The sequence below is a fragment of the Callorhinus ursinus genome, unplaced genomic scaffold (genome assembly GCF_003265705.2).
Source record: "Callorhinus ursinus isolate GAN/ISIS: 27379988/994484 unplaced genomic scaffold, GSC_fseal_2.0 scaffold41, whole genome shotgun sequence".
NCBI lineage: Eukaryota > Metazoa > Chordata > Mammalia > Carnivora > Otariidae > Callorhinus > Callorhinus ursinus.
Genome location: NW_027397103.1, coordinates 1,692,818 through 1,700,823, shown reverse-complemented (window position 1 = coordinate 1,700,823; position 8,006 = coordinate 1,692,818). Strand labels below are relative to the sequence as shown.

Genomic DNA, 8,006 nt, shown 5'->3' with positions numbered 1-8,006 from the left:
CCAGACTTCAGAGGATCCAGAGGCATTCAGGCCTCCCCTTCCCAATGATCTTCTTTCCTATTCCTTACCCCAGTTTTGCTCTATTAATTCATTTGCACTTTTATAAAGCCTCTCTCACCAGAATGCAGAACAAAAATCACATCTACTGTTTTTGCACACCAGTTAGTTCTGTAAGTTCCCTCCCTGTCTTAACCTCCTGGCATCCATTGTTTTATACTCTTACTTCATGTGGGCACAGGACTTTACAGTTTGTAAATTGCTTTCCCACATCATCTGATCCTTGTGATGACCTTGTGAGGTAAGCATCACAACCAATGTGTTTCCCATTCTGTATGTGAGATGGTTGAGGTCAATGAGCCTGAGAAGCTTGCCCAGGACCTATTGCTGCGAAGTGGCAGACCCTGTAAAGCAGAAGGAAAAACATGTGGCGTGACTCAAAGGTGACGACCAGCGTGGGACATTTGGGCCAGTGCCCACTGTTCATTATAGAGTATTAGTGTGTAATGCATTGGCACCTATTCATATTTTCTATTCCTTTTGATTCATCCTTGGTAAGTTTTATGCTTCTAGAAATTTATCTATTTCTTCTAGGTTATCCAATTTGGTGGCATATAATTGTTTATAGTAGTGCTTTCTTTCTTTTTCTTAAAGACTTTATTTATTTGAGAGAGAATGAGAGAGAGAGATCAGGAGAGGGGGGAGGGTCTGAGGGAGAAGCAGACTCCCCACTGAGCGGGGAGCCTGATGCGGGACTTGATCCGGGGATCCTGGGATCATGACCTGAGCTTCTGAAGGTAGGCGCTTAACCGACTGAGCCAGAAGCCCTATAAGAGTATTTTCTGATCACGTGCATTTCTGTAGTATCAGAAGCTAAAGGTTTGCCAATTTTGTCTTATCTTTTAAAACTATATATACATTTTAAAGATTTATTTGTTTTTAGAGAGAGAGAGTGAGCATAAGCAGGAGGGGCAGAGAGAGGAGAGAGAATCTCAAGCAGACTCTACGCTGAGCTCAGAGCCTGGCACAGGGCCTGACACAGGGCTTGATCTCACCACCCTGAGATCATGACCTGAGCTGGAACCACGAGTCGGATGCCTAACCAACTGCACCGCCCAGGTGCCTATACATATATTTTTTGTTTGTTTATGTATGTAATCTCTATGCCCAACATGGGGCTCGAACTCATGACCCCATGATCAATATAGTCACATGCTCTATTGACTAAGCCAGCCAGGTGCCCCTGCTTTATCTTTTTGAAAAACCAGCTCTTAGGTTCATTGATCTTTTTTATTGTCCTTCTGGTCTCGATTTCTTTTATTTCCATTCTGATCTTTGTTCTTACCTTTCTTCTGTTAACTTTGGGTTTGGTTCCCTTGGGATAATAAAGTTAGGTTGTTTGAAATCTATTTTCTTCTTTGTTTTAGGTTTTAATTTATTTATTCATTTTAAATAGTCTCTATATCCAGTGCAGTGCTCAAACTCATGACCCCGGGATCAAGAGCCTCATGCTCTTCCGACTGAGCCAGCCAGGTACCCCTTGCTTTCTTCTTTGACCCATTGGTTGTTCAGGAGTGTGTTGTTTAAGTTCTACACATTTACAGATTTCCTCTGCTTTCTTTTTGCTGGTTTCTAGTTTTGTATCATTGTGGTCAGAAAGGATACCTGGTATGATTTTGGTCTTCTTAACTTTGTGAAGACTTATTTTGTATCTTATCCCATAGTCTATCCCAGATAACGTTCTGTGTCCACTTGGGAAGAACGTGTATTCTGTTTTGTTGGGCTGGAATATTCTATAAATGGCTATTAGGTCCACATAGTCTAAAGTATGGTTCAAGTCCAATTTTTCCTTGTTGATTTTCTGTCTGGATGATCTATCCATTGCTGAAAGTGGGGGTACTGAGGTCCCCTACTATTATTTTATTGTCTATTTCTCCCTTCAGATCTGTTAATATTTGCTTAATATATTTAGGTGCTCTGATGTTGGATGTGTGTATAGTTAGAGGTGTTATATCTTCTTGATAAATTGACCCTTATTCATTGTATAATATCTGTCTTTGTCTCTTGTTAACATTTTTTGGCTTCAAGTTTATTTTGTCTATTGCTTCTCAGCCTTTTGGCCATGAGCAAGTGTAATACCTGTTCTCATCAGTTTAAGGTCCATTTTGTCTGGTAAATGTATAGCACTCCCCACTGTTCTTGGTTTCCACTTGCATGGGATATCTTTTTCCATCCCTTCATTTAAGACTGTGTCTGTCCTTAAAGCGGAGGTGAGTCTCTTGTCCGGCAGCATATGGTTGCATCTTGTTTCTTAAATCCATCCATCCACCCTGTGCCTTTGGATCAGTGAATTCAATCCAGGTTGAAAATGAAAGGATGGAAAAATATATTCTGTGCAAATAATAAGAGCAGGACTGGCTATGCTAAAATCACACCAAATAGACTTTAAATCAAAAATAGATCAAAGACTTACACATAAGAGCTAAAGTATATAGATCTCCAAAGAAAAACTTAAATCTTCATATGGGTAAAAATCTTCATGGTCTTGGATTTGGCTGTGAATTCTTGCATATGGTGCCCAAAGCCACAAGCAACAAAAGGAAAAATAATAGGACTTTATCAAAATTAAAATCTTTCATGCTTCAAAGAACACCATCAAGAAAGGTCTAATACAGGCTATAGAATGGAAGAAAATATTTGCAAATCATGTATCTGATAAGGCCTATTATCCAGAATATATAAAGAACACTGGCAACTCAACAATAAAATATCAAATAATCAAATTTTTTAAATGAACAAAAGATTTGGATATTGCTCCAAACAGGAGCAATTATCGATAAGCACATATAAAAACATGTTCAAAATCATTAGTCATTAGGAAGATGAAAATGAAAACCACAGTGAGATACCATGCCATCCATACTAATATGGATATAATTAAAAACAAACAAACAAACAAGTTTTGGGAATGATGTGGAGAAGTTGTAACCTTTATACATTGCTGGTGCAAATATGAAAAGGAAAATAGTTTGGCAGTTTCTCAAAAAGTTAAACACAGAGTTACTATATGACCCAGAAGATGTGCACGCCCAGGAGAAATAAAAATACCTGTACATGAGTGTTATGGCAGCACTATTCATAATAGCCAAAAGGTGGAAATAACCCAACCGTCCCTCAACTGATGAGTGGAAATACAAAAGTATTCTATCCATACAATGGATATTATTTAGCCATTTCAAGGGTGAAGTATGGATATGTGCTACAACTTGGATGAAACTGGAGTGCATTTTGCTTACTGAAAAAAGACACAAAAGGCAATACATTGTATGGCATTTATATAAAATGTCCAGAATAAGAAAATCCACAGAGACAGAATGAGCCAGTGCTGGCAGGTATGGGGCAGAGAGAATGATATTGACTGATAATAGGTATGGGGTTCCCTTTTGGGGTGATGGAAATGTACTGGGATTTGACACAATTGCAAAACCCGAAGATACTAAAAACCACCAAACTGTACACTTTAAGAAAGATCAATTTATGAGTGAATGATATCTGGATAAAAAAGAATATGACTTAGCATTTGTACGGTTATTTTTTTTAAACACTTGTATAGTTTGTCTCTCAACATCATGCATCCAATAAACTATAGTTGACCCTTAAACAACACAGGTTTGAACTGTGAGGATCCACTTCTTCTTTTTTTTTTTTGAGAGACAGTGAATGAGCACAAGCAGGGGGAGGGGCAGAGGGAGAGGGAGAAGCAGGCTCCGATGCGGGACTTGATCCCAGGACCCTAGGATCATGACCTGAGCTGAAGGCAGATGCTTCACTGACTGAACCACCCAGACACCCTGGATTTTTTTTTTTTTGATAGAGTACTGTAAATATATTTTCTCCTCTTTATGATTTTTTCTCAATAACTTTCTTCTCTAGCTTACTTTACTGTAAGAACACAGTATATAATACAAATAACACACAAAATATGTGTTAGTTGACTGTTTATGTTAACGATTAGGCTTCTGGTCAACAGTAGGCTATTAATAGTTAAGTTTTTGGGGAGTCAAAAGTTATACTTGGATTTTCAACTGCATGGGAGGTCGGCATCCCTAACCTTTATGTTGTTCAATGGCCAACTGTACAGTAATTTCTTTTTTTTTAAGATTTTATTTATTTATTTGACAGAGAGAGACACAGCGAGAGAGGGAACACAAGCAGGGGGAGTGGGAGAGGGAGAAACAGACTTCCTGCGGAGCAGGGAGCCCGATGTGGGGCTCGATCTCAGGACCCCAGGATCATGACCTGAGTCAAAGGCAGACGCTTAGCGACTGAGCCACCCAGCCACCCCTGTACAGTAATTTCTCTTGAGTCAACTTAATGTTGGAATTCCCACATAGAGGTCAATGGAGTAGCTCGTAGGGGACCCTGTGTGGCCCGAGCCCATTTTGCCTACAGGGACCAGCAGGTATATTTTCTTCACTGAAGATCACTCCCCATGTATATCTTTTGTTTGAATTCATTATCTTTCTTTTTGTATTCCTGAAGCAAGGTACTGAGAAATGTATGCACAATAGGGATGGTTATTTATGTCTTCCTGGCAAAAGTATTAATAACATACTCCCAGATCAAACTTTGGGTCTCCATATCACTAGCTGCCCGGGGAGCCACCTGAATCCGAGTAGGTCTCAGGAAGATGGATCTTGCAGTTTGGTATGAACCTAAAATACCCCAAAGACTGATTATATATGGGAATAATAACTTTCTTTAGATGAGGCAAGTAGAAAGTCAAAACAACACAGTGACTGAGAGCATGGGTGCAGGCGCCTAATGCCCTGAAGTCAAATCCCATTTGAAAGGCACATGTAGGGCGGAGCAAGATGGCGGAGGAGTAGGAGACCTAGATTTCGTCTGGTCTCAGGAATTCAGCTGAATAGGGATCAAACCATTCTGAACACCTACGAACTCAACAGGAGATTGAACAGGAGAGTAGCAACAACTCTCTGAACAGAGAAGCGACCACTTACTGGAAGGTAGGGCGTGCGGAGAAGTGAATCCGAGGCGATATTCGGGAGGATAGACGGCGGGGGAGGGGCCTCCGTCGGCCGCTTCTGGCAAGTGATAGAGCCGCGGAGCACAAAATCGGACCTTTTAGAAGTTGGCTCGGCGGAGGGACGTCGCTGCAGTGGCTAAGCGGGGGGTGGAATCCTCCCGGGACAGTGTGGTCTCAGGACCCTTGAGGTCACAGAGAGACCGGGGGTGCCTGAGTGCGCCAGAGCTCCCAGGTATCAGAGCGGGGAAGCCGGCTGCAGAGACGGAGCCGAGTCGCGGGCTCTCAGCTCGGGGTTGCCATAAACTGTGATCTGTGGCCCAGTCGGGGCACGGCTCCCCCAGCAGGGACCCAACAAGCAGCAGATCCGGGGAGACTCCCCTTCCTTCCCGGGGAGGAGCGGTGCAGGAACGCACTGCAGGGATCTGCTGGGTTTGGAGACTCCGCGCGGGGTTGGGTGCCAGAGATAGAAACGCTGGGTCACAGGCCAGGTGAGCACGGAGTGCGGCCGGAGACCGGGGACACGGGAGTGACTGCTTTTTTCTGGGGACACAGTGAGGAGCGGGGCCCCGAGTTCTCAGCTCCTCCGGGTGGAGATTGGGAGGCCACCATTTTAGCCCCGGTCCTCCAAAGCTGTACCGAGAGCTTGCAGGGAACAAAAGCTCCTGAGAGCAAACCGGAGCAGCTTCCTTAGCCCGGACCGACAAGGGTGGGGCAATTCCGCCTCCGGCAAAGACATTTGGAAACCACAGCAACAGGCCCCTCCCCCAGAAGATCAGCACAAACAGCCAGCAAGCCAAGACCAAGTTGATCGATCAAGGAGAATGGGAGAACTCCAGCGCTAGGGGAATACTGCACATAGATTCATGGCTTTTTTTTTTTTTTTTACCATGATTCATTATTTCATCAAAGTTAATTTTTGTTGACTGTTTTTTTTTATTTTTCTTTTTCCCTTTTTCAACCAACATCTTATCAATCCCTTTTTAAAAAAAAAAAAACATTTTTTATTTTTCATTTTTAGAGTCATATTTTATCCCTTCATAGTAGTTACCCTCATTTTTGGCATATATATATAAGTTGTTCTCTCTTTAAAATTTTGAGGTACAGTTTCTTCTAACAGATCAAAATATACCCTAAATCACTAGTGTATGGCTTTGTTCTAGTCTCCTGCCTGATCACATTCTCTCCCTTTTTCCTTTTTTTTTTTTCTTAAATCTTCTTTCTTTTTTCAAACAACTTATCTTACGAAGTCCTTTTATAAAATCTTTTATAATTTTCATCTTTACACTCATCTTCCATCCCTTCATTGTATCAACCCTTATTTTGTACATATATGTCTTTCTTCCTTTAAAATTTTAGGAGGCACTTTTTTCTAACAGACCAAAATACGCCCAAAATCTAGTGTGTGGCACCGATCTATGCACTAGCCTGATCATATTTGATCATATTCTGCGTTTTTTGTATTGTTTTGTTTTTGTTTTTATCTTTTTTTTTCTTTTTCTCTTTCTTTTTTCTTTCTTTCCCTTTCTTTTCCCCTGGTTTCAGGTCTTTTCTGATTTGTATACAGTATATTTGCTGGGGACGTTGTTAACCTGTTAGCATTTTGTTCTCTCATTCATCTACTCTCCTCTGGACAAAATGACAAGACGAAAGAAATCACCTCAGCAAAAAGAACAAGAGGTAGTACCGTCAGCCAGGGACCTACTCAATATGGACATTAGTGCGATGTCGGATGTAGAGTTCAGAATCATGACTTTAAAGATACTGGCTGGGCTTGAAAAAAGCGTGGAAGTTATTAGAGAAACCCTTTCTGGAGAAATAAAAGAACTAAAATCTAACCAAGTCGAAATCAAAAAGGCTATTGATGAGGTGCAATCAAAAATGGGGGCACTAAATGCTAGGATAAATGAGGCAGAAGAGAGAATCAGCGATAGAGAAGACCAAATGATGGAAAATAAAGAGGCTGAGAAAAAGAGAGAGAAACAACTACAGGATCACGAGGGCAGAATTCGAGAGATAAGTGATACGATAAGACGAAACAACATTAGAATAATTGGGATCCCAGAAGAAGAAGAAAGAGAGAGAGGGGCAGAAGGTATATTGGAGCAAATTATAGCAGAGAACTTCCCTAATGTGAGGAAGGAAACAGGCATTAAAATCCAGGAGGCACAGAGAACCCCTCTCAAAATCAATAATAATAGGTCAACACCCCGACATCTAATAGTAAAACTTACGAGTCTCAGAGACAAAGAGAAAATCCTGAAAGCAGCTCGGGAGAAGAGATATGTAACCTACAATGGTAGAAACATTAGATTGGCAACAGACCTATCCACAGAGACCTGGCAGGCCAGAAAGGACTGGCAAGATATCTTCAGAGCACTAAACGAGAAAAATATGCAGCCAAGAATACTATATCCAGCTAGGCTATCATTGAAAATAGAAGGAGAGATAAAAAGCTTCCAGAACAAACAAAAACTAAAGGAATTTGCAAACACGAAACCAGCCGTCCAAGAAATATTGAGAGGGGTCCTCTAAGCAAAGAGAGAACCTAAAAGCAGCAAAGAGCAGAAACGAACACAGACAACAGACAGTTAACAGTCACCTTACAGGTAATACAATGGCACTAAATTCATACCTTTCAATAGTTACCCTGAATGTAAATGGGCTAACTGCCCCAATCAAAAGACACAGGCTATCAGATTGGATTAAAAAACAAGACCCATCCATATGCTGTCTGCAAGAGACTCATTTTAGACCCAAAGACACCCCCAGATTGAAAGTGAGGGGGGGGAAAACCATTTACCATGCTAATGGACACCAAAAGAAAGCTGGGGTGGCAATCCTTATATCAGACAAACTAGATTTTAAAACAAAGACTGTAATAAGAGATGAGGAAGGACACTATATCCTACTGAAAGGGTCTATCCAACAAGAAGATCTAACAATTGTAAATATCTATGCCCCG

At 41.3% G+C, this 8,006-nt stretch overlaps 1 pseudogene; it reads left to right on the top strand.

The window, feature by feature from the left end:
* Positions 1–2,097: 2,097 nt before the first annotated feature.
* LOC112837206 (U2 spliceosomal RNA) lies at positions 2,098–2,277 on the top strand (annotated as a pseudogene).
* The last annotated feature ends 5,729 nt before the right edge of the window (positions 2,278–8,006 follow it).